Genomic DNA, 26,653 nt, shown 5'->3' on the forward strand with positions numbered 1-26,653 from the left:
AAAAATTTCAATTTTGGGCTTAAATTTTCAACGTAGTCATGATTTCACAAATATAATTTATTTCTGCCATGAGAAAGAAAAAAATTTGAAATAAAAAAGTTGAATTTTGATCATTTTTGATATTTTCAAAATTCGTGAGTGACCTCTTGAAAATTTTGTATCGAGCTGATTTTTGGAGAGGCTTTTTAAAACATCATAAACCAACAAATTTTCATAAGACTCGAAAAAAAAAAAAATAGTCGGTTTCTTTGCAGCACCCTAATAATTATACATAATTATATATAAATTTTTTTACCCGGACACTGCTCTATTTTTAGACACTTAATACTTATATTAATGAAATACATTTTAATTAATAAAAAAGTATGAAAACAATTCCGATCATAATAGTGCGATAATAGTACCTTAGATAACTAGTGCCATTATACTTGATATCACTAGTTGTCTACGATATTTTATATAATAAATGCTCAAAATTAAAACGTCCTTAAATGTTTATCATCGGCGCCATGCGGTCGTGATAATTTTAATAATTTTTCTTCATAGAAATCAAGTTTTTTTTTTTGGTTCAGTTTATTTATTTATAAAAAATTACTCAAGTGTTTATTTATTTAATTATTAAAAATGAAATTGAATACTTATTTATTTAATGAAAATTAAAATAACATTTTTATTTTATTGTTTTATTAATCAATTATCATGAAAACTAACCTAATAAAGAGTCTAATGCATGTATTATTTAATATAAAAACTTGAACAAGTTTTTTTCTGAATATAAAACTAACAAGTCCAAAAATTTTGGGTTAATTAATACCCTCCTTTGATTCCGTTTTATTAAAATGTAGTATTTATTTTTACTTTCAATCACTTTTTAACAAAATTAGAGTTCAGGTTATAAACTTAAGGTGACGCAAATTTATCAATTAATGACGATCTAAATTGTTAGCCGATCAATTTAATGCACATGTGTAGTCTAGAGAATTTTTTTTGCTAGTGATGCAGCTTTAGGTAAAGGCGAGTTCACCCCGCTAACTTATCTTGAGACTTTGATAACTTGGATTATAGAGTAGGGATATATCACGCCTATTTTCGTCAAATTTTGCGATAGAAGGGATGCACAAATGCTTTAAGAAAGTTTAAACACTGAATTTGACCAATCAGAAATAATGAATGTTTAATGAAAAAGTTTATGAGGCCGAGGTTAGGCATTTAACGGCATTTATTTTGAGCATGTATTATATAAAAGTATCTTTTTGCACACTTGAAAAATAAATTATGTCATCTCATCTTTTACAAATTTTTTTTTCTTTTTATTTTTCTAGTGTCCAAAACTGGCCCTAAAATGTAGCCAAAAATAGTACCTCTACCCTATAGCTGTTCAAAAATCACTATATTACTAAAATTTTTCTGTTCCTTCAATTCTTTGCAATAGTGTATTTATATTGAAAAATACTAAACTCAATAAATATTTTGAAAAATGCTAGTATTACTAAAATAAATAAATATGTTTGTAGCGTAATTAAACTAAATCAAAATAATAATTTTACGGCGTACTCATTTTCACGAGAGTTTCTACAGAAATACGTCCACTTAGTAAGACTATCGTAATATGACTATGATGTATTTCTGACCACGTGGAAAGTTACGACTGATAGCCATCGTAATAATAACGGGCATGCAAGCACAGAGTTACGTTTTAGTTCCCTGACAACTATTTTGAGGCACCGATATATGCACAGACCGGTGAGAATAACGAACTATAATGTCAGCTATCCAGTTAGTATAGAGATAGTGCAAAAAATTTTTTTTTCATGTTCTCAATTTTTCGTAAAGTTTAGGAATGTATTATCTCTTCTAGTTGATTGGTTTATCCTTGGCGGTTTCGAATTACTGTGGAAACACCGTGAAAACATTGTGGAATCTCGGTGGATCCACGATGGCTTTGTGCCATTCAACCACCGTATACACACGGTATACACATCGTGATTACACGATATACCCATCATAGTTCCACAATGTATCTACCATGGTTCCATGGTGTACCTACCATGGTTTCATGGTGTATCCACAAATTTTATTACGGAAAGAAAACAAAATCCCGCCGACTTGTGGGCTCGATCCTAGGACCTTTAAATTCAAAGTCTGATCTGTTATCCACTGTGCCATATAATAGACTGAAAAGATGAGGTTGATTGTATTTATTTGGATAAAATTGAACGTAAGAAAATTCAAGACATCAAGTAAATGATTGATTGTCTCATTTGTATTATATTCAATATATACATATCTGTAATTTAACCAATATCATCAGGATGACGCCTACAATTCTTCTTGGATCCTAATTAAATTTTTCACACTTATTCTATAGACGCTTATCACGGTTAATTTCGAAGATGGACTGAATCGGTCAATAAGTTTAGAAGTTATGGCTGTTAGAAATTTTCACGATTTTTTGAAAAAATCATTTTTTATTCACTGTTAAAGTTCATATAACTTTAAAACTAAAACTGATAGTCAATTTCTGTAAAAAGTATCTTAAAGCTTATTTAATAAGCTTTGATTTTTGAAAATAAACTTTATGTTTTGCCTATTTCTTCCAATAATTTGATAGTCTTGGGAATTTCAATGGAATCTAAAAATTTCGGAAAAATGGTGTTCATTCCGGATAACTTATGTATTTCCCATTATAATCTAATGCCGTCAGTTATATTTTGTTGTGAACAAAATAATCTGTAAGCTTTACAGTTATTTTATATTTTCAAAGTCTATGTATATATATATATATATATATATATTAGGGTGCTTCGTTTCCAGCGAAAGTATTTTTTTTTTGTTGCTCATGAAGCAAAATATTGTTTTTTATGCTAAAACAAAAATTCCTGCCAAGTTTGAGCTCTTAATTCCAATCCGAAGTACTTTCCATTTGATTTCTAAGATTTCCCATTTAAAATACACGTAAATTAAATTACTTTTTTTTTAATTTTCTAATACTCAGTTGCGTTTTATGATATCGACGCGGTTTTGATCGCAAATTGTAGCGCATTTGGTGTTCTTTAAAAGTGCCCATAGTAACTTAGCTGTAATTCCAGCTGTTTCACTGATGTCCACTGAGGAAGTCGCTTTTCGTATCAAATTGACCTTTATTGGCTTGCAGAACGTAAACCAATGAATGCACACAAAAAATGTGAATATGAATTTTATAGGAAATTTTATTCCCTTCAAAAAAAGTCCTATAAGTCAGGTCGCTGAAGTCCATAGTTTCCGAGTTATAGGAATTTTAATGATTTTAAAAATAAAATTAGTGCGGTTTGGATCTTGAAGACGTGAGAGTTGAGGCTCTTTATCTTCGTGGTATTTTCTAAATTTTACCGCCTAGCCTTGTCTCCAGGCCAATGACCGAATGGGGGTAAGTCTCGCGCAGTAGGGAACCGTAAGTGAGTCCTCTGCGCAATTAAAAGTGGGGTCAGCCGAAGGCTTGACTGCCCCTAAGATCTCTTCGAGAGACACTAGAATCCGAGACGGAAGACTACGTACCTCGTATATCTCTTGCGCTTTTCTTACACTTAGATAATTTTATTTTATAAAACCTGGTTGGAGTTACATAACTATTATTAAATTTAAAGAAAATAGTAGTAGTAATTAGTGAAAATTCTATTATTAATTAAGAACAAGTGGTGTTAAAATTTTCCCAAGGAGTGCGTGGCTGCCGCTAAATAGAAGTCCACCGTAGAACGTCGTCCACTGACGGTGAATTAGTTTACCTATCATCAATTGTATCGCTGGTCTCTTTCCTCTCTATCCAAGTGCGTTTGCTAAATACCATTGCCTCAATTAATTATCAGGGACTAACTTTACCCGGTATTTTACACATGTAAATATTTCGATTTGTTGGGTATCTTGGAAATTTTCACATATTTCGGGGAACAGTTTGGTTAAATAAAATATTAAATTTTACGAAATGTCTTTTCTTTCTTTCCCTTTTTCTTTATTTTAAGATACCCGTAGTTTTAAGTTTTATATTCCAGCCGCGTGTCCGATTTCACGACAGGAGGTAACTCACGCAGTAGAGTGTTAGCCAGCAACCTAAATTGTAATTAAATCTATTTCCATCAATTTGAATCCGATAATAAAACTTTACAAATTATTTTTCAGTAACGAGGACGCTTGGCTAGTTGACACGAGCTGGTCAAGGTCACCTGTTATATTCAGTATTTATACACGGTGAGGCGACAAAACTGCCGTTGTGAATGAGACACAGATTATCCGCAATTCTCAGAAATATGGAACGAACTAAAATAAAATATAAAATAATATTTCATTTCGGTAACGCGTCAAATTGCATTATTATAAAATTATTATTCGTAATTAATCAATTAATTCTATTTTTATTACATGAGAAGCACACCACTTATTTAATAAAAAAACACCGGTCGTATTTGTCAGTTTTCGCGCCAGTACTGGGGCTTGTTCATTTCTTCACAAAACTCGGATATTTGTTCACCAAAAATAATTATATACCAAATCCATAAGGACAACATTTCGTAGTCTTTTGTAACAGGTGTGCAACAACCAATTGCAAACTTTATAGAAGGTTTTGAAGATAATACGTCACACGACAGTCTGATTAGTGGATTCGATACAATTGAGGTCGACGTCGATCCTAAGAATGTAGCTCTTGTTGACGAAGAGTCTTCTGCTGGCAGTGAATTCGATTCCAGAGAACCTGATGAAAAAGTTCCTTCGAGCAGTGAAAAAGAGTACAGGCCGATCGGTGAAGAGAAAAAGCCAGAAAAATACGACAAAAAACATCTAAATGATTTATTTAGAAAAGCTAAACTCTCAAAAGATGCGGCTAAAATATTGGCTTTGAGTATGAAAAGGAGAAATTTTTTGACAAAAGGTGCTAAAGTTTCATTTTATCGGAATCTAGAGGAGGCTTTCCGTAAACATGTTGAAAAAGAGGAAGATTTGCTTTATTGCACTGATGTGAAAGGACTTGAGCATGAATTTAATTCAAATTTATAAAAGCCTGAAGATTGAAGGTTATTCATTGATTCGTCTCAACGCAATCTTAAGGCAGTTCTTTTATTCACAATACCAATAAGTTCGCTCCTTTACCTTTAGCTCACTCAACTATACTTAAAGAAGAGTAAACAAATCTAGAAACTGTCCTGAAAAAAATTAAGTATCAAGAACATAAATGGCAAGTATGCGGTGATTTGAAAATTTTCTCCATAATCCTAGTACAACAATCTGGATTCACGAATATCTATGCTATTTGTGTATGTTTGGCAGTAGAGATTGCAAAAATCACTACGTCAAAAAAGTTTGGGCTTCGAGATCTTCATTTAGGTTTGGATCACAGAATATAATAAGAAAACCACTTGTTGATCCAGCCAAAATTCTCTCTCCAGCTCTTCATATTAAACTTGGGTTAATAAAACAGTTTATGAAAGCTCTTGATAAAGACGGAGAGTGCTTTACATACCTGCGTCAAGTGTTTAAGCACAAATCAGATGTGGAATTGAGAAAAGGCATCTTTGATGGACCGGAAATCCGGACGTTATTCAAAGATGAAACATTTGTTTCAGTTATGGATGAACAAGGATAGGCATCATGGCTAAGTTTCAAGGAAGTGTGTACCAAATTTTTAGGTGACACCAAGGATGCTGGTTACGAAAATATTGTGGCCAATATGATCGTAAACTTTCAGCGTTCAGGGTGCCTAATGAATTTTAAACTTCACTTTCTTGATTCGCATCTCAATCACTTTCCGGAGAATAACGGAGACTTTAGTGAAGAGCAAGGAGAGAGATTTTCATCAAGATCTCAGAAAATTTGAACGGCGATTTCAGGGACAGTGGGAAGTAAATATGTTTGCAGATTACTGCTGGATGCTACAAAGAGAAACTCAATAGAGAGGAAAAAGGCGTAGCAGAAATCCGTTGCACAGGTCATTTGAGGAGGAAAGAGCCAGGAAACGACAGAAATTATAAAATTATAATTACTATGCACAAAAATTATTCAATCGTAGATTTTATCGGTTTTTTTTATTTTGTTCCGTTTTTTTGCAGTTTGACCCCCAATTTCGACTTCAGATTCGTATTCAGCGGTAAAAAATATGTCGGAAAATCTTTGTCGAACACCCAGCACAGGTTACTTTTTTTTGTGGACTTGTGTAATCGGATTATTATTCACATAATAAATTATCAATCGCGATTTGATTGTTTTTTCCGTAAATCGAAATTGTTCTTTTTGATCGCGGATCGAATTGATAAAAAAAAACGTGGGTTTTCAGTTCGAAGTCTCGACCGGATCTCCCTCAATCCATGCGGTGGATCGATTGCTCAATCGAAGTCGAAATTTTTTATTCTAGATGTTACTAGAATTTGTTCATCGGATAACTATTTATTATATTCAAATAATTCCAAACCACGAGTCGATATCAAATTTTTCATCATATTACAACACCTCCCCCCAGACATCAACACGGAGTTCTGAGGTGTTTGATCGGTTTGGTAAATTTGATTGGCGGTTGTTTTTCATTGTCATTGTTCGTTATTCTGAACAACTTGAACCTCGTAACCTGCCGAGTACTCATTGTAGTTCGTCCGATTGGCTCGGCCCGTTGTTCTTCGGAAATCGTACGATTGGCAACTTTTGGTTGATCTGGTCACTTCTCGACCGAGGCCAGTATCGATTGCAGTTCCTACATGTCGGATTCGGACCGTTTTCGGCACCACGGGACCAGTAATAGCCTATTCGTCGAAGTTTCAGACAGTCATGATGCCCATGACCTGTCTGTCGGCAGTTGAAGCACTTGCCTCGATATTTTTCGTCGATGGTCGGTGCTAAATCGAACAAAACTTTTATAAAAAAAAGCTCTCCAATGGATTTCAATAAAACTAACAACGATCGAAAGTGAAGAGAAATGTAAAAAATACGTCTTTTGGGGTTTTTCCGAAAAATCAAGTTTGGAGGGTAAACACCCCTCGAGTACTTTCACATTAACCACCAAGAAAACATCAGTATTTTTATTAGTTTTGTTAATTCATCAAGAATTATTTATTCATAAGTTTTCAGCACCGAGGACATCATAATAATGTTATTTTTTTTATTTTTTACTCACTTTTTTACTTTTAATTCTAAATGGAAGGTATGCCAGGTGGTCACGCCCGGTTTTGCTGCCGCTGAAATACGTTATTCCAAAGGAAATTCTAAGAGACCAGAACTTTTAAAGAATAGAAAGAAACAGTAGATACGTGTTTTGGCGATATATATATATATATACTGTGACGTTATTTTTCGCATAGGGGTCAAGTCAAAGTGAACGTTCAAGCACCAACTGATTTTATTGTATTTTCAAGCATGGTAACTCAAGACTTATAGTTTAGCTTACAGTAATTAACGATTCTGATACAGATTTTTGATTTAAGTTATAGTTTAAGAATTAAATATGGAGTAACATTTAGCTACTGTTATGGATTTTTCTTGAAAAAATTGGAGTAAAGAATTAGAATCAGATTTACGAAAATTAAATATGAAATATAGTTTGAGATTAAAGTTTGGGATACTGGTAAAGTGTTAGTTTTGGTTTACAGTTTTTGTATTTTGAGTACGTGGACGAGTCAGTGTTACCGTGGATCGGGACTTGAATTAGTCACCCGGTATCATCTGATGATAGAACCTAATTCTTTCCCTCTGAGACTTCTTGGTGGATTGCAGAGGTCTAGCTGAACTACTAGTGCTCCAGTATATACGGAATTCGATGGATGCAGAATGGGATCAGTTTTGGAGTTTTCGTTTGGCAGGCCTCGACAGTAATTTTTTGACCGTTGCTATTGTGAAAGCCGTCTGGCAATTTTTAATTGTTTTTAGTCTGACAAGCCTCAGAGGACAAGCTATGACCACTTTTACCACTGGGGAAGTCATAAGTCACTTAGTTTTAAGTTTTACGATCCCAGCTGAAGTCTCTTCCAAGAGAGCAACTACCAAGGATATCCATACTCAGAATCAGGTTTAGTGAGTAAGTTTGGGGAGGACTTGAGCCTCCAGTTACCGATAAAGTAGTAATTGAGTTTGAATTACGAATTAGAGTATAGAACTCAGTTATTGATAATGATAAGATTAAGTTTTGAGTTTTGGATTTTGAATTAAGAAGTCGAAGGGAGTCCTTTGAAGAGCACGGACGTGAGCATTCGTCTCTGGTCGCTCGAAGCGAGCAAACGTGTTCAGTAATGGCGCTGCAGCATCATGGCATTGCGGAAAGCTACAGGTTGAGATTATTGCTACAGAAGTATTATTTAAAACAGTGTAAAATGTTACTCGATATTTTATTCATCAATAATAAGGTATGAAATAATTATTACAATTATTAATAATTGACATAGTTTCAAGTCAGAGTCTTGAGGTAGTATGCTACTGTTTTAATTACAGAAGATTTAAGATCTGAGAGGATTATAAGAATATTGTTACAGTTAGATTCACGTTCACGATTTATTGTTGATATTATTTTTATAAAATAATTATAAGAACTATGTTTAGTTATTAAATTAATTATTGTCTAATTAACATCAATATGAGACCCATGTACGTTAGTTTTACTAGTTTTTCAAAAAAAGTGTTCTATAATATCCATTTTATAACTTATTACTATAGTTTACCGAATATTATTTGATTATTGTTTAGCTCTAGTAATTAATTAATTTATTTATAATGTTGTCATGATCGAAGGCGACGGGCGAAAGGGTAATTTTCAATTTATTATTTAATATTGGAATGCCGATTTACCTTATTCTATTACTCAGCCAAGGAGTTCGATTGAACGTCACGTGGTTAGTGTGAGAACGTATGAGGGATCGGGCACCGATTATTAATTTATAAATTTTATTGTTAAATTATTTTTATTCTGTCATCCGACCGAGGACTTGCGATCACGTGGCTGCTATAAGAATGATGTAATTTCGTATTGTTTTACAACTCATTTGTCTATTCGTACCAAGCGGATGTACTATGGACCGTCCGTTCAATGACCTGCGTGGCGTTAGGGTAGGTCAGGGATTTCTGAGCAAGAGGGATGTTGGGTTGGTGAATATAGGCCCTCGAGAAGACCGTGTTCTTTCTCTGTCTTACTTTAAGTTTACTATGACTTAACTTCCCTGCACTTGAATGTCGGAGAAAAAGGACAGTAAATAAAGAGACGAATGTGTAAAAAAAAATGTGTGGTATAATGTCAGGTTAAATTTTACAAAAATATTATAATAATGGACTTACCCTGGAGGGTTGATATATTTGCACACACACTTACTCCAAATTCACCAGTTTGAATTTGTGTACACAGGAGTTTTACAATGTGTTTATGACAATTATTGAATTGTCTTTATTTGCGATTTACAGGTTGAATCTTTTCACACGAACGCACTGCATGCTGCACCGATAGGCCGGCTTTGCTTTCGGGTGATTTTAAAATTTGTTAAAAGAATCGACTATTTCCGAACAAGGACTCGAGTGCCTAGGCGGTGGAGATCACGTGAAAGGGTTTAGTAGTATTGAATGGATCACTTCGTCGCAAGCTCGAATGATTTTTACTCTAGGTATCCAAGCTGGGAGTCCCGATGCCTGGGCGTAGGACCGTCACGAGTAAAAAATTTAAGAATAAAATTCGAGTCGCGGGGTCGACGAATTCAGATTTATTTTCCGAAAAAAAATGAATTTTGGAAATGACCTCGTAGATATTTAATTTTAAAATAAAAGAATCGAATCTTGATTATCGATCTAGGACCTCCGGTTGCCGAGGCGTGGAGCATCACGAGAACGAACTTTGGAATCTACTCAGTGAGTCTTACTCGCGGATAGATCCGACAAGGGTTTTGGTTATGACGGTAATGACTGACTTTGATTATTTTTCATGGGTTTATATAGCAAGGGTTTAATAGAAAAGTGGGGCTGAATGATGTCACATCTTTGAGACAAAAACGGGTTAAGAAAAGGAAGAAAAATAAACTAGAGGAGTTTTGTTTTTTGGGACACCTGAGAGTGAAGTATGAGGTTCAAGAGGTCATGGAATTTGATAGCGACCGGGTACAGATAGAAAAATGACTCCTTGGTGGACCGTGAGACACCTTAAAACAATGTATCTTTGACAAATATATGATAAAATTTATTACCAATTTTTAGATGCCCTCAACAAAAAATAATTTTGAAAACAAAAATCAAGAGGGAAAAATTTTCTGTGTTAAAAAGAGGTTTCGTAGGGGACCGTGGGACAATGTCTTTATATCAAGTATATGATAACTTTTATGGTCAATATATTATGTACTCTAGAAAAATATAATTCTTTTTAAAAAAAAATCGAGAGGAAAAATTTTTGGTGATAGAAAAAAGCACAGAAAGGTTTCACGGGATACCGTGGAACTTGTTGGTCATAGTCCTGAAAATTAGAGTCGAACTAGATCATGGAAATATCTTGATGAATTTATGTGATATTTACGATAACATTTACGATGATCTAAGGGACGCGCGGCGGACATCTGGAAAACATTAAGCTCATTGTAAGGGACCGTGGGGCGTTGCAGCTGTGCATAGAGAAACACACAGTTTTCTTATTTAGTTACTCGTATTCTCCTTTCTCTCTCACTCTTTTAACTTGACCATTCGTTTTTACATACTCTTTCGATGAGAATTCATAGCAAACCCAAAATGAGCTAGATGAACACATCTGCATAAAACAATATGCGTTTAAATATGCCCTCATACACACATGTATTTGTTTAAACATGATAATAATATATTATTATTTTAGGTGTGCTTTAAATTACCCAGGTAGATTTTAATTTAATAAATTGCAAAAAGAAATATTCTTAGATCTGTATGGTGGAGTAGTGATTCAGGTGTACCGATTGTTACAATGTATTGACACACATCATTTAGATGTCAATTTACCTTCCGTTAAGATTAACTTATTGTTTTTTTGTAGATTCAGTATTTCTTATAGAGTAAAATTATTCGTATTATGTTACAGTATTTTGTTTATTGTGAAACAGAGATTTGAGATCATTCGTTGTTTAATAAAAATTACAAATCCCCTGATAATTTACATGAATTTGGAATGATTTAACCCAGACCACTCCGTCTCTCCATAAACCTATACACTGAGTGACACCATGACGTACTGTAACTCTGTTTTTAGTTTTCCTGTCTCTGTTTTGTTTTTGCTTATAAGTACTGAGCATTTTAATTTTAGTTTTAGTTTTAATTTAGCGTGATTTTGGTGATAGTTCCACATCAAAAGTTATTCAGTTTTTATTTATGCGTGGATTTGAGATAGTTCCACAGAGCAAAAATTATCTAATTTTCATAATTTACTGATTTGGTGATTCCAGTGATAAAAATTACTTGGCGCCCTATTAGTATTGAAACTGGAAGCTAAAAGCAGAGAACGAAGTTGTAACGCAAAAATTAGCGTATAGGGTATATAGTTTTTTCGTTATAATATATACATGTATTTGAGGTGTAAACTACCTTTCAATAAAATTACATTAGCTGTTGAAATATATGTGTTTCCTATAGGTTTGTTTGCTTGCATATTTATCAAATTGAACTATATTATCAATTAACAACATAAATTTAAATGTGTAAGTCCTTTTATTATATTTATCACATGTTTACATCATTTATTTTTTCAACTATTAATAGCTATTTATCAAGTTTTATATTTAATATGCAATAAATGATAAGATAGTAGTTCTAAATATGTATACGTCTTGCTGATTAAGACTTTGTCTATATGTGTATACCTTTTGTCATGGGAAAGATTGATTAAATTGTATCTTTTTTACAATAATTTAATTTTTTTGAATTATTTATTAGATTTTTAGCATTATTATATGTACGAGAAAAGTAATTAAGCTATTCATGATAAGTACTATATTTATGATACTGATCAAAAAAATGTTTCAGACATAACGACTTTTTATACCAAGAACAATGGAAAATCACAATATTTTCACATTTTCGAGTATCATAATGCGTATTACATTGATTTCCAAACGCAAAACTCACTGGACTTTTAAATTTCTCTACATTAATGTTTGTATAACCACTTCAGAACCAAGAATATTTAAAAAGATTAACATATCTTGGACATGACAGTTGATAATAAGTAAGTGACTGAAATTTGATAATGTTATTTTTCAAGTATGAATTCAAATAATCACCCATTAAAGTAACACTGTCAGAAAAGTGTTGTACGAAATTTTTCATATATTAAATCCGAAAACATCAAGTAGTTTAATACTTTTAGTTGTTCCGTTAGGTATAACCCTTACTTTTACATCCTTATCAGATGGCTTGACAGCACTTATAGCGGCTGGACAATGTCCACTCCATGAATCGGCTATCAGTCAACTCTTAGGACTAGCGTTTGGAAAAAATACATGCCTTAGTTAACTTTTAAAGTGATCGAAATAGCAGAAATATAAATAATATTCAACACAGTAATCAAAAATATTATATTTATAGAATAATATTATACTTTATGTACCTGAAGTAAGTTGTTCAGATTTTGATACAACTACATTTACGTTGCCTGCCCTGAAAAGTGTTGATTCAACTATTGGACCAAATTTTCCACTTAGCTTTTTCAAAACCATGAAAAATGGAGAAAAGAGATTTCCGGCTGCAGATATTGATGGTTTTATAGTCTAACTGTGCATCGTAGATCAAATAGATTGTACCTGACATTCAACCTGTCTTTCCCCTTCTACGGCTAAAGTTGTTCCTGAATGCATCTCTAATTAAAATCCACTTTAGTCAGAATTGAAAATATTTGATAAACCATAAGATTCAATTTCTTTTCTGGCACCGTCAACAAATTCTTCCGAATTTTCTGCTAATGTTCTTTTATCGTCAATAGTTTTTGATGTTATAAATTTGTTAACTTTTCTCAATACTACACGATAAACTTTTTTAAATGCTGTGAATCACTTTTGAGACGCTTGAAAAAGATCATTTTCAAACCCGATTTACTTTTTAACCTGTAATGCCCATTTTTGGAAATCAGCATCATGAAATTTCATGTCTGCGTCTCCAGCACCTTTAAAATTTTCTGTAAAAGCACAAATTTGAGCTAATTTATCCCTTGTTATACCTTGAGAGTTTTTGGTATCTTCTTAAATAATACCGACATTAGAATTATTAATTTTAATAAAGTTTCACTTATTTATTGACAAATAACACAGAAAACTGTACCTTAAAAGTATTACAAATATGTAAATAGTAAATTGATTTGAATGTCTTACGACTATAATAATAATAGTGCTAATTGTAGAAACTAAGGAATGATACGCTTATTCTATTTAAATCGAACATATTCTTCATTACTTATTCAGTAACTATTCTTAATTCTTTCGGTCCTTTTTTCTGACTAACAACCGGCATTCAGCGATGGCAGGTGATGCTACAAGTGATATTATTACGCTCTGAGAAAACTTAAACAATAAATAGTTAAGCAGCTGATAGCGAACGTAAGAACATCACTGTCAGCACTTTCGAGCACCCTATATGTTCCACCTTGGCTCATCCGATGTACCCACCACCTCAACAGCCTTACAGATCGAAATTTTCTAAACTTTTGTTGGACTGAGTTAACATTCAAATTTTTCTTCATTTCACTCCGCCAATATTCAATAACTCGTGCTTTGTATTCGTAACTCAAATTTTCTTCATCAGTAATACACACGTCATTAGGGAACTTTGGTTCACCAACTGTGGGTGTATATTCGTTGTCATCTTGTTCCATTTTTATATCTTTAAATGATTCTCTGAACTGTAAAGAATTTTATTGAATTACATCCATTCAAGTATATTCATTCATTGCGGAACTTAATTTATTTTCCAAACTAATTTTGAATTGTACTTTTGTAAGCTACTCCTTCCTGAATATCGAGACTTTTGCTCGGTAGGCATCTTGAGGCCTGTAGCCTCTGACATCAGGAGCTACCCCTAGCCTGTGACAAGGTTCACCCACATTAGAGAAGGGCGAGATAGACATTGAGGCGGACGAAGAAGAGACATTCCGACGGGCCCTCCAAGAGGACCGAACGTTATCTAACTATTCTCACCCTTATCCTTATTATATTACTTATTATCAACTGTCCATATTATACGATTAGTTATCGGGTTTAATAATGTTTAATTGTTAAATAAATATTTGGTTTTATCTACTAACAAGTGTTGCATAATACTTGCTAGATATCTAAATAACGCGTATAACAAAAATCGAGAGAATAGTTATATAAATGGACTTATTGTTAAAAATAAACAAATATCTACAAAAAGAAATGAAGTACAACGTTAAAACCGATGAAAATCATAAACGAATAGAAAATACATAACCGAACTTCAAAAGACATACACAGGTATCTAAATGACCAGGTAGTAAGCCGGGACGTATACTGCAACCATAATCGGTGTTGCCCCATTAACATAGTTATATCGGTAGAAATCAAAAATATAAGTTTATTAAATATAAATTATCAGTAAACTTTCAACACGTAAACTCGTCAATATTTAAAGATGAGGTGATCAATCTTTTTTGAAAATACGAATTCAATAATATTATCAAATAGATTCAGTCAGAATTTATGTATGCGTTATCAATATGAATTTTACATTAATAAACCCAAGTTACAAAGACATTGGTTATTAAAGAATTTCTGAAAATATTAGGCTTGGCGTAAACAAAATATGTTGAGGACAATATACAGAAGGTGAAGGTTGAGATCGGATTTAGTAGTAATATAACAACCCAAGAATATTAAACGACACATGTTTAGTATTTAAATCCTTATTGAGGCTAGTCGTTTTCAGATTCCGGTAAAAACTCGTTGTTAAATTCTGAGTTGAAAATAAATGTCCCTATTTAAGTAACGAATAAAACTTGTGTTGATAGAAAATTCACATAACGCGGCTCATAGTAAAATATAAAAACTTAGGTACACATAACAGATGGCTTCAACCATAGTACAAAGCTTTTTACTAGATTAAGAATTCTCGGATACAATTGTTCATTCAGTCCGCATGTTAGAAGGACCCTTATTTTTATTGCTTTCTTATGGTACGAGAGAAAGTTGACTAGAGACCAGATGATAAAAAACTGAGGATTATGAAAAATCCAAAACTACAAGTACTAGTTGGAAACGCATTTGTCCTTTACAAAGATTTCATATTATTTATGTAAATATACCAATATTTTCCATACTTGACAGTATTAATGGAAGGCAAGATTAATTGAGCATTAATTCTAAGTTATTGACTAACCTGTGTTCATATGTACAATCATTATTAAATTGCTTTGTTCTTAATACTGATAATACAAAAATCTTCGCGATAAATAAATTATTCTTGAACTGGCTCCGATATTTAACAAAACTTTAACTAGTAATTGAACAATACTTTCGACATCACATATTAAATTCAACCTTAAACACTGACCGGTACAATCACGCCAATCATTAGTTTTTAAAAATAACTATCGCCGTTTTGCGTTTTATTTATGTATTCGGTCCAACTCTATTCTAGAGAATCTATTTTATATATATATAATCATAAATAAACAGAATTTTGTCGTTCTTTTTTGTTAATTAATTATGTGATACCATCCCGAGTCAAAATTTGAAATGTGGATTTGCCCTCCATATTCTAAATTAGGTAATTGAGGCTGAAATTCTAGTTATATGAGGGTATTGAGTGTAAAATCACATTCGAGCAATAAGACAAGCTATTGAGCAGAACTGTAAATCTGATCTAACTTTGGGAGTTTTGTCCGCTTTTACCAAATGTAGGGTAAATTTACAGTCGGCAGGAATGTAAAAATACCCTCCAAAACCTACTTTTTAATTGCGGAAGAGATCCTTATCGGATCTTCGTTGGTAGGCAAGGGGAACGAAGAGACGAAGGGGATATCCACTATAAGATAAAAATGGCTACTATAGTCGTGAATTTTTAAATAAAAAACGTTCACAATATTTATAGTATATTTACTTAACGTAACTTAAATTAACTTTTAGTATAAAGATAAAACAGTCAGAATCGATTCTAACATCAATTTGTATTTCAGTAGAAATTGGTGATCGTATGTTTATAGCTGTGAAATTAATTAATACTGAACAACTTGAATCAATTAATTGTATTAAAATATATTAACATTAAATAATAAATATTTTAACTAAGCCATTGTTCTACATATCTATTTATTTTAATTTATCGAAATTTATTAAATTAAAAAAAATAAATTTGATGAGTTAATTTAATTACTTTTTCTAAAGAGTCAACGTATATTCTTAATTTTTATTTTAACACAATTTTTTTTGGTTTATAAGAGTGTAGTCAATAGTTTATTTAGACCATAGTAGACATTTTGTTTTCTTTCTTTTTAACTTTGAAAAAATACTCAAACTATTAATTAAAAACAGTTATTATTCAGAAAATATTTGAATATCGATTGGTAAAATAAATATTCATTTAATTGAAATCTTAAAACCACCAGGACAAAATAAACATAAATAAGAAAAAATTTGGGACTTACTATAATTCAATGGATTTAAAAGATTTGAATAATTTTTTCAGTCCAGAATAATTTTAAAATTTTATTTTGGACTTAGAAAAATTTAGTCGACTGACAAGGGTTGAGAAATTTATAAGTCCAACAAAATACAGTCTTAAATTAAATTTTCGACTATAGAGGATAAAATCACAGTTCTAAAATCACTTTAGAAGTATGATTTTACCCTCCCAATGCTACTTTGAGGGCATGGAGATTGATATTACAGTTCAACTGTGAGCAACAAGCCTGTTAACAAAAGAATTGAGGTTATCTATGTTAAAACCACATTTCAGATTTCGACTCGGGACGAAATTTTAAGTATTTTTTATGAAAATAAATTACTTCTTCTACAATCTATATAAAGTAAGTGACCCCTCTATCGGCCAGTTAAGCGTATTTTTTTTTTTTTTTTGAATTAAGAATTAAAATATAAAAAACCAATTAATGTATAAAACAGTGATAAAGCCTTGAAGCTTATACATTCAACTTCGAATTAAAAAAATATATGCAAAATTATTTATTAGAAATTAAATAACAAATGAAAATAACTTCAATTCCTGATGTCCCCTCTATCAGCCTGCCTAGATCCCCTTTATCGGTCACCTTTTAGATAAAATTGTAGCTGATCGGATGTATATAATTTATTTTCATCTATTATAAATATTTATATTTATTTTGAAATATAACTTAATCAATTTGTTTATTTATTTTGACATTAAAAAATTAAATTGACTACTTTGCATATAAATGCTGGTAACCTCAAAAAGAAATAAAAATAAGGTGGCCGATAATGCATACAGAGGTAATTTTCTTTTATCTATATTCGGCCACCCTATTTTTAATATAAATTAGGTAAAAATCATTAAATTTCCAACTCCTAAAATTACTATGAAACGAGCTTATGAGATTACAAAAAAAAATCGCACTTTTATTGTTATTTTTAGTTAGTAATCGGTTATTGAAAAAACAAGAATACTTAACCTCCCTGATAAGAAATCACCAGAAATCGCATCTGACGCACTACTATTTTTTATTTAATTAAAAAATGAATTTGTCACGATATTTAAATATCGCGGCAGTCTCACATCAGGTCGGGAGCAACAGAGGGCAGCACACGCTGCTCACACGTCTCTCCACTTATTAATATTATGATTATTTTGTTTATATGTAAAATTTTATTTTAATTATTACAATACTTGTACTTAATCAATTTATTAGGTGAAAACTGCGCTGAAGTCAGCAAAAATTACTGATCATGTTGATTTTACAAGTAGATTTTATGAGGCTGGGGAGATAATTATTCATTGTATTTATATGCTTGTAGTTATTGTGGTTGGTCGGCGCATGCGCGGCGACGCAACAGTTGTCATCAACAAATTTATTATGTTATAAATTCATTTTAGAGTTATCATGCATAAATCATCAATGGATTTAGCAATTTATAATACTGGTAATTAGTAATGCGAGAAGTAATTGGGCATTTGACGTCGGGAATTGGTGAAGTTACACAATTGACATCGGCTACGTTGTCGTTGGTAGTATTTGAAATTAACATGCGACAGAGATAGTTCTTCATTGGTTAAACTGAAATGCAGATATACAATATGGCCGGTCGAGGGGCCGGCATGAAACTCACGTGCTGCCATGGTCAGACGTGGATAAGCAATTGTACGGGCAAGGTGTGCTGCTGTATAAAAAAGTTATTTTCCAAACGCTATTTGTTAATAATTTATTTGCAAACGCTATTTGAGTTAGTGTATAGATATTTTACTAACAATTGCCATCGAAATCGGCATTGTTATTGTCGAAGAGTGATAATCCATTTTCTTGAGTATTGATAATAAGAATAACAATAGAGTCTGTTCGCCAGTTATTCTACAACGATGACTGTAAGTACCTTTGGTAAATTCATTGGCGTGTAACTTTGCTTTCCCGCGTTGGTGGCTATTTGTGATCGTGTGAATATCACGTAGCTGATGAGTATTTATTGATAGATCTGTACAAGCATATAATGAACAGAGTAATGATCGAGCCCAGTGGATGATTAAATTTTGATCGCAAATATTTATTATTATTTGAATACCGAATATTTATTGTGGAAATATTTTGATATTATTGTTATTTTATGTCACGTGATGACAAACATATGCGACTGGGTTTCGATAGTCTTATATATATGTATATATATACATCACAAACTGCTGATTATTAACTTGAGTTATTAATTATTATTTATTTGAGTATTGGTTATGAATTACTAGTAATTTGCGTATTGATCCATGTCCATGTACGATAATTCTACGCCCTTGGTACGATAGTCAGCTCGCTTCAAGTTGCTAACGCTGGTTGAAAGTTATTTAAAAAGACAATTTTAAAATGATACATGAAAAAAATATTTTTATTTGACTTTAAAATGATTACCTGTATAAGCAAATAAGAGTTTGGATAATAAATGCGTGAGTCAACTGCGGAGAACAGGACATGAGTTCAAAGTCCACATTGGAGTCCAAAGTACAATCATTGGCTTCACGTAAGTTTTCGCAGTACAATAATTCCAAAGGAAAATTTACGTGGAATTAAAAATGTGCTGATAAATTTACGATTAAAATCAAAATATAAATTATTAGTGGAAAATTAATGATAAATAAATGTACTAGGTTAATATAAAGTGAAAAGTGTGTAAAAGGGAAATTGAGTATATCGTAAAACGTGTATGCGTGTGAGTTAAGTCCGGTGGACAATCGAAAAAAATTTGTGTGTGTGTGTGTGTGTGTGTGTGTGTGTGTGTGTGGGTGGGTGTGGGTGTGTGTGTGTGTGAAATAAAAGAATTTCAGGAGGATTAAGTTTAAATTAAGATCCAGAGGATCTGGTCGGTGGCCAATCAATTATAAAAGTCTGGTGGACAGTTTTTAATTTTAATAAATTATAAGTGAAGTGAAAGCCCGGTGGGTATAATTGTTATGTGATAAATAAAATTTGATAATTATATTAGTTAAAAATTGTGTTAATTAAACTTAATTCCTCATCCTTCCTCACTCTTGTAAAATTCAACGACCCTGATTTTTTAAAATTGACATCCTCGGTTCTGGAAGGCCGAGAATTATCTTCCAGTGGCGCACTTGTTAAGATCAACTAATAAAGGGGCCAATCTTGGCGAGGTTGAGATATACCCTGTTACAAACGACAACTCTTTACAGTCAATTTTACGTAAAATTCTGGTAGTAGTTTTCCGTCCATTAGCAACCAAAGTGGCTATCAGTGCCTACCCAAAGTAACTTTTTTTCTTCAGTTTCATTCCACGACTTTTCGTCAACACTTCCTGTCAACTTGACTTCAAAATTTGATTGTCGATTTACGACAACTTATAATTCCAATTATACTTATGTTGTACTCAAAAGTAGGAATATCTCATAATTGGCAACAGCTTGCTTTTAAGTTGATGATAACTCTTGCTGAGCAAACATCTGCTCTGCAAATGTGACTATCTGAATATATATATATATATATATATATATATATATATATATATATATATATATATATATATATATATATATATGTATATATATATATATATATATATATGTCGGAGATAAAATGATACTTAGGTTTTTCCTGAGACTTGGGAAAATCCCCATTATATTGAGTTTGTTTTTTAGACAATAAAATTTAGTAAAAATATTTTACAACTTAATCCGCTTAAGATTTTCGTTAGTTATTATATTTACGTTTATGACGGTAAACTTAGGTCGAAGGAGCACATCTGAGCATCCAACGTAGCCACGATCGAGGGATAGCAATATTTTAGGCATAATGAATTTTTAAACATAAGGACGTAGTTTGTACGCGTTTGTAAAAATTACCTGAAAGGTAGTTTTGGGACTTGAGGACTCAAGAATATTGAGTACGGAAAGTTAGTTCTAATTGAGCAAAGGAACAGACAACATTGCTATACTACCGATCGTGTATTCGTTTTCGATTTAATTTTACCGCCGTGCACATTATACAGCAATAACTCGAATGTTGTTAATTAATTGTTATCCTCGAGTAAACTAATCGCTTACAATAATTTTTGTATTTCTATTGTGTAGTATTTAATTCTTTTTATTATTCAATATAAATGTAATATATAATATTGATCGAATACTTTGATATTGTGTATTTCTCCGATACTTATACTATTGCTTGTAACTTTATTGTTTAGTGTACAAGATATTTGTGAATAGTAATTACCTGTGTTGTGTTCGTTAATTTGTTAAATAAATAAAATGAGTGGTCAAGATAACAACCTAAACTCGAGTCTTACTAGTACCTCAACTGGTAATTCGATATATATATATATATAAACTTTTGAGCGGATGGTATTTTTTGACTCTACGTAAAATAAGACATATGGTGACAAAATTTTGTGATAATTCAATCATGAGACCCATTGCAATAGGCCGATTTCTAAATAAATCTACCTAATTACTTACAGTTGTTATCAATTAGGAGTCAAACGAAAGTTTTTTAATAAATTTCAGTAAAATCTTCATGTCAATTTTATGATTTGATTTTTCAAATTTTATGGTCTAAAATTATTCCAATAAATTTTGTTCAATTCCTATAATTAATTACATCTGCAAATAATTTGTTTTCCAATTCTATAGCTCAGTGAAATTACTACTACGTTGTCCTTCCAATTAAAGTTCTAATTTTTGTTTAATTAAATAATTTAATTTTAACACGGTTATAACAGCTGAAAGTCATTGAGAATTGTAAAAAGATAGTAAAGTTAGCGAACAGCTGACAACTTGTATAACTTTGAAGTAATAAAATAAAAATTTTATATAACAAAAATAAAAAAATGCACTTTTAGAAAATTCAAAAATCGGTACGTGCATTTTTTAAAATATTGATTTTCTATTAGTTGACTTTTTTTGTATATAATTGAAAAGTGGTTTTATGTCTGCTACGTTTACACTCACAACTTTGAAAATTAAGGGGCATTGTGTCAAAATAACCTTAACAATGAATGATCGATTTTTTTATATTTATATCGATACTATAATTAGAGATTATTTATAATCAAGATACTAAGATCTGTTGACAAATTTCACTTTAATCAGCACACTTGATAATTCATACTTTTTCTTTATAGTTATTCAATTTTTTTAAATAATTTAATCATAAATATTAATTTTCCTGGGTAAATGGCGCGCGCTCTAGTACGCCCGGTAGAAGGCCCGAACACACAATAAAATACACATACTATAGAAATTTAATTTTTGCTAAGTTGCTAACCTGGAGAGATTTCTATAAAAAAGAATTTGAGCCAGCAACTTTCATGTCATGCTATGATATGAAGTTAGCTGAAAGGTAAAAATTCTACGAAAGTCCGAGTTATATCATGTAGATCCCTCAATCGGCGCAAGAGAAATTTTTAAAAAATTGTTTTTTTATTAGATCATAAAATTACGCAAATTATGAGTAAATTCGTTAGAAATAAGATAATTATTAATAAATAAATAGATAAAATATAAGAATATGCCATATTTATTAATAATTATCAATACGAATTTGAAATACGAGCGAGGTTAAACAGGCCTCTGACTCGGACATCGAGACACGGTCGTCTCGCGCCGACCATGCACACGCATACACATATGTATTTGACCGTGTACATGGCGCGAGACACTGCCGCGTCTCCGGATAAAGTTATCACACCAAAAACAGCACAGCTGTAATAGATTGCGCCAAGTACACGTTCAAATTGCAATAATATATTTACTATTGTACAAAAATATTTGAAATCACTAAATAATGCCAAGTTAAGATGTAACATTCTACAATAAAACAGTTGATAGATCGGTTCAATTGATATAGATATACTTAATACAAAAAAGAAATTGGTAAAAAAGTCGGAAATCATTAAAATATAAAGTATTTGGAATTTTTTTTAATTAAAAAAGAAAAAAAAATTTTTTAGAAAATATACAAATGAAAAAAAAAATTAGTTGAACGTACTTGGTGTGCGTTATTAAAGCGAAATAAGTATATCATCTGATTGTAAAACATTTAAAAATTATAACAAGTTTTTTGCGTTTACGATAATATATATATATATATATTAGGGTGTTTCAAAATGAACATTTCTTTTTTTTTTTAAAGCCTTATGGTCTTTAAAGTTGGTCTTAGGTATTAGAAAAATCCTCCCAAAAGAGTAGCTTGAAAGCTCAATCTTGCTAAGAGCTCAATCAATATTAATTTTCTCATTTGAATTACGTGTAAAATAATTTTTTTTTGTTTTTTATATATAAAAGTATTTAAAAAAATTTTTTTCGTAAATCAATGTACGTGGTCGTGTAGCAAATTAAATTCTCTACAAAAAAGCCTTCAAGTGTTTTCTTTGTACAACTAACAGAAAAAAAATTATGAAGCTTGAAACAATAGTGAATTGAAAAACTTAACGTAAAGATAATTTCCGGATTTTATTACGTGTACAAGTTTATATAGTGAATCTGTATGCTATTTATAATCACTAAGGTGTTTTAAATAGATTTCTGAATTCTTACTTATTTTCCGTAATAATTTCGAAAGAAAAATATTTTATTTAAGAATTAAAAATTTTTTTCTTTCTGTATTTTTAATTTAAAAAAAAAGTTCTGTTCTGAAAGTAAGGAAAATTTTTCCCATGTGTTCAAAAAAAAATTGACAGATAACATTAGTTCAGAAGAAAAAACCTAGATTTCTATTTAAAAAACTGTTTAATATAATGGAAACATGAAGTTATACTATTCAATATAGTTTAAAGCTTCATAACTTTTTTTCTGTTAGTTCTCCGGAGAAAACAATCAGAAGCTTTTGTGTAGAGAATTTAATTTCCTACAGAACTGTGTGCTTTAATATTCGAAAAAAAAATTTTTTAATACTTTTATTTTTCAAAACAAAAAAAAACTTTTTTTTTACATGCAATTTGAATGGGAAAATAAGTATTCGTTGAGCTCTTAGTAGAATTGAGATTTCGAGCTGCTCTCTTGGGAGGATATTTTTATACCTAAGACTAACTTTTGAGACCACAAGAAAATAAATTTTTTTTTCTGAAACACCCTAATATATATATATAAATACAATCGGGGACATTAATTCGAGTTGGTTTCTCGAGCAAAGTAAATTTTACTTATCTCAGAAAATAATTTCAAGTTCAATCATTTTTATGCCCCATGAAAGATAATGAAATTCTTTTATTATTTGAAACCGCCAAATTTAAGGTTATCAATAAATCTCGAAACTCAGAAACCGACTCGAATTAATGTCCCCGATTGTAGGTGTATGCGATGTCAATTTTATAATTATAAGTGGCGAACAATTTTAAGCACTGCCTCAATTTTTCGCTAAATAGCGCCTCGTTTAAATCGAAGATAGTGCTTGTTTATTCCTATAGGGTAAACGCCAATTTTTTAAGGCCAGCTTTTTAATCCAAGATTCTTAATCTGCGACTTAATTATTGTTAGTATACTTGTATATTTTCATATGAATGTACGAGCAATAATAATCTAATCACGTATTATTAAAATTTCGTATTGAGAAATTACCCTTGACTAAACGTGATTATATGTATAGACCAAGTTACTGATATTACATTTCGGATCAGTTTTTCAAACCGAGTTTATTATTAACCCGGGTTTAAATTATTATTACTGGCATGTCTATATATTATTAATACCAGCACTTTAATTCAAACTCGGATTACAACGAACCCAGTTGGAAAAAACTGATCCTTAATAAAGTCTGCTTAACAAATGCTAAGAACAAATTAATTATACGTATATTCTAAAATATATATTGATGAAAATGTTTACAATTTATTGTATATACTCATATGCTAAGACACGAAAATATACATACATACTAAAATATATATTGATGAAAATATACACAATTCATCAAAAATTAGAGATTTATAAATTTATTAAAATTATCAAAAACGGCGCAAGCAAAAATTTAGAAATTTAAAAATGATAACTCAAATATTAAGCTCAAAGATTTCTCATGAAATTGGCAGAGAATGATAAAAGATTAACAAAGAAATAGGTAAATAACACATATAATTTATATTTATCTATTATTAATCAATTTAAATACAAGAGAGGTTAAACAGGCATATGTTACCGGTATAGAGACACGGTCGACTCGCGCCGCCACCTTCACACATATGTATATATATGTGTGTGAATGTGTACATGACGCGAGACACGACCGTGTCTCCGGATAGTGCAATTAAGCTTTAACTAAAAAATTTTAGTTTTATCAATTAACCTGAGCCTGAGGAGCCGGTTCAGGCACAAAAATTAATTTTTATTATTATTTTTTGAACATATCACAATATTTATTTAAAATTTACGCTTAATATTATTATTTTGTGGATCATTTAGAATTTTTATTTGAAAATTGGTATGCACGTGAGTGTCCGCAGACGGTTCATCGGACATATAACGTCTCCCTAGCGAATATTTGAACTGTTTACGTTGTAAACTCTATTTAGAACAATTAATAAATATATATAATTAAATTGTAATGCATCTCTGCTACTAATGGATCCAAGATCAAAGTGTCCGATTGACGCCGAAGGGTTTTTGGTCTAAAATTTTACTCACTCCCCACTTCCTTTATGATCATGCGCCTAAAGGACTTTATGACAAGTGACCATGGGTCGATAACGAGAAAGGCGAAAATATACCGCAAGGCTGAGGACCATTAAGACAAGTACATCGTCTCAATATACACATATATTGAGACAATGTGAATTGTCTTCGTCGTCCTCAGCCTTGCGGTTCCCAATTTTCCCCGTCTCGTTGCCATCTGAAACTGCACAAGTCATAGTGCCGTGGTCACATGACTAATTATCACGTCGACGCATGTCCATAAAGGTGAAATGGGGACAGAGTTCTGAGGCTGGTCCTACGCCCAAAATTATCGATCAATCACTTTAATCCTGGATCAATTAGTAATAACACGTATAATTTATCTACTATTGTAATATACTAGCAATTCACTTGCGATTCTGTTAATTCGGGCAATCTACTCGCATTCTTTATAACTCGAGCAATCAACTTGCGTTACATTTAACATTACTGGCAATTAACTTGCATTATAATTTCAGTTTATAATAATCATTTGTTATAAATGAAGTTCAGTCTTACTTAACTATCATTACATGTAACCGGCGATATATTCGCAATACATTTTACTTTAGTCAATAAATTCAGTGTACTAAAACCACGTTATGCCACGCGGTCATAGTTGCACAATACCAAGCGTACACTAAGATAATCTGTTTTTTGTATTCTGCGAAGAACGTCAATTGTAAGTAATTAAACATTGTTATAATTATCAATAAAAAATCACTGTAACTGTTGATCCTTTGATGAAATATATATCACTTTTTATCCTATTCATGTCCTATTTTACTGGTAAAATTCTTAAATAGTTTAACAAAAGTATTATTAATTAATATATAAATAATAATTCGACCAGCAGTAAGAAAAGAAGTTATAAGTAATAAGCAGTGAGGTAAGTTAGTGAGTTTTACATACGTTGCCGTGTTTGAATAAGTGCTGGTCTTGGCTTTGCAAGAATCCCAACCCACTGCTCTGTCCAGGTAAAATAAAAATTTGTTAGAGGCCAGTCAAAGCCAGGGTTCAACTCGCGAATTCTGGTGGCTGCTGGCAATAATCGCAAAGATAAAAAGCGATTTGTCTCAATATATGTAACGTAATCGGCCTTGTCATTAGCATAGCGCTTACATTTCTTATCGAACCTTTACAAAATTTCCGACATTATATCAGCAATTACTTTGAAGAAGTTTAAGGATGGACTGAATAACTTTGAAAGTGGTATTATCAATCACTTTAAAAGTTATGGTTGATTATAACTCTTAAACCTAACGTCATAGCCTTTTCTTGTTAAAAGCATCGTAATCATAGATTAATAAGCTTTGACTTTTACTATTTATCTTATCATTTCAACTATTTTTGTTACTAACTCGATGATCTTGAACCCTTTGAAAAC

At 31.5% G+C, this 26,653-nt stretch overlaps 1 protein-coding gene across 10 annotated transcripts in view; it reads right to left on the reverse strand.

Moving 5' to 3' along the window:
- The window catches only part of LOC103578088 (protein Lilipod), a 118,589-nt gene that overhangs the window by 73,952 nt on the left and 17,984 nt on the right, over window positions 1-26,653 (reverse strand). The gene's annotated exons all lie outside the window — the stretch shown is intronic.

This window comes from Microplitis demolitor, chromosome 2 (genome assembly GCF_026212275.2).
Source record: "Microplitis demolitor isolate Queensland-Clemson2020A chromosome 2, iyMicDemo2.1a, whole genome shotgun sequence".
NCBI lineage: Eukaryota > Metazoa > Arthropoda > Insecta > Hymenoptera > Braconidae > Microplitis > Microplitis demolitor.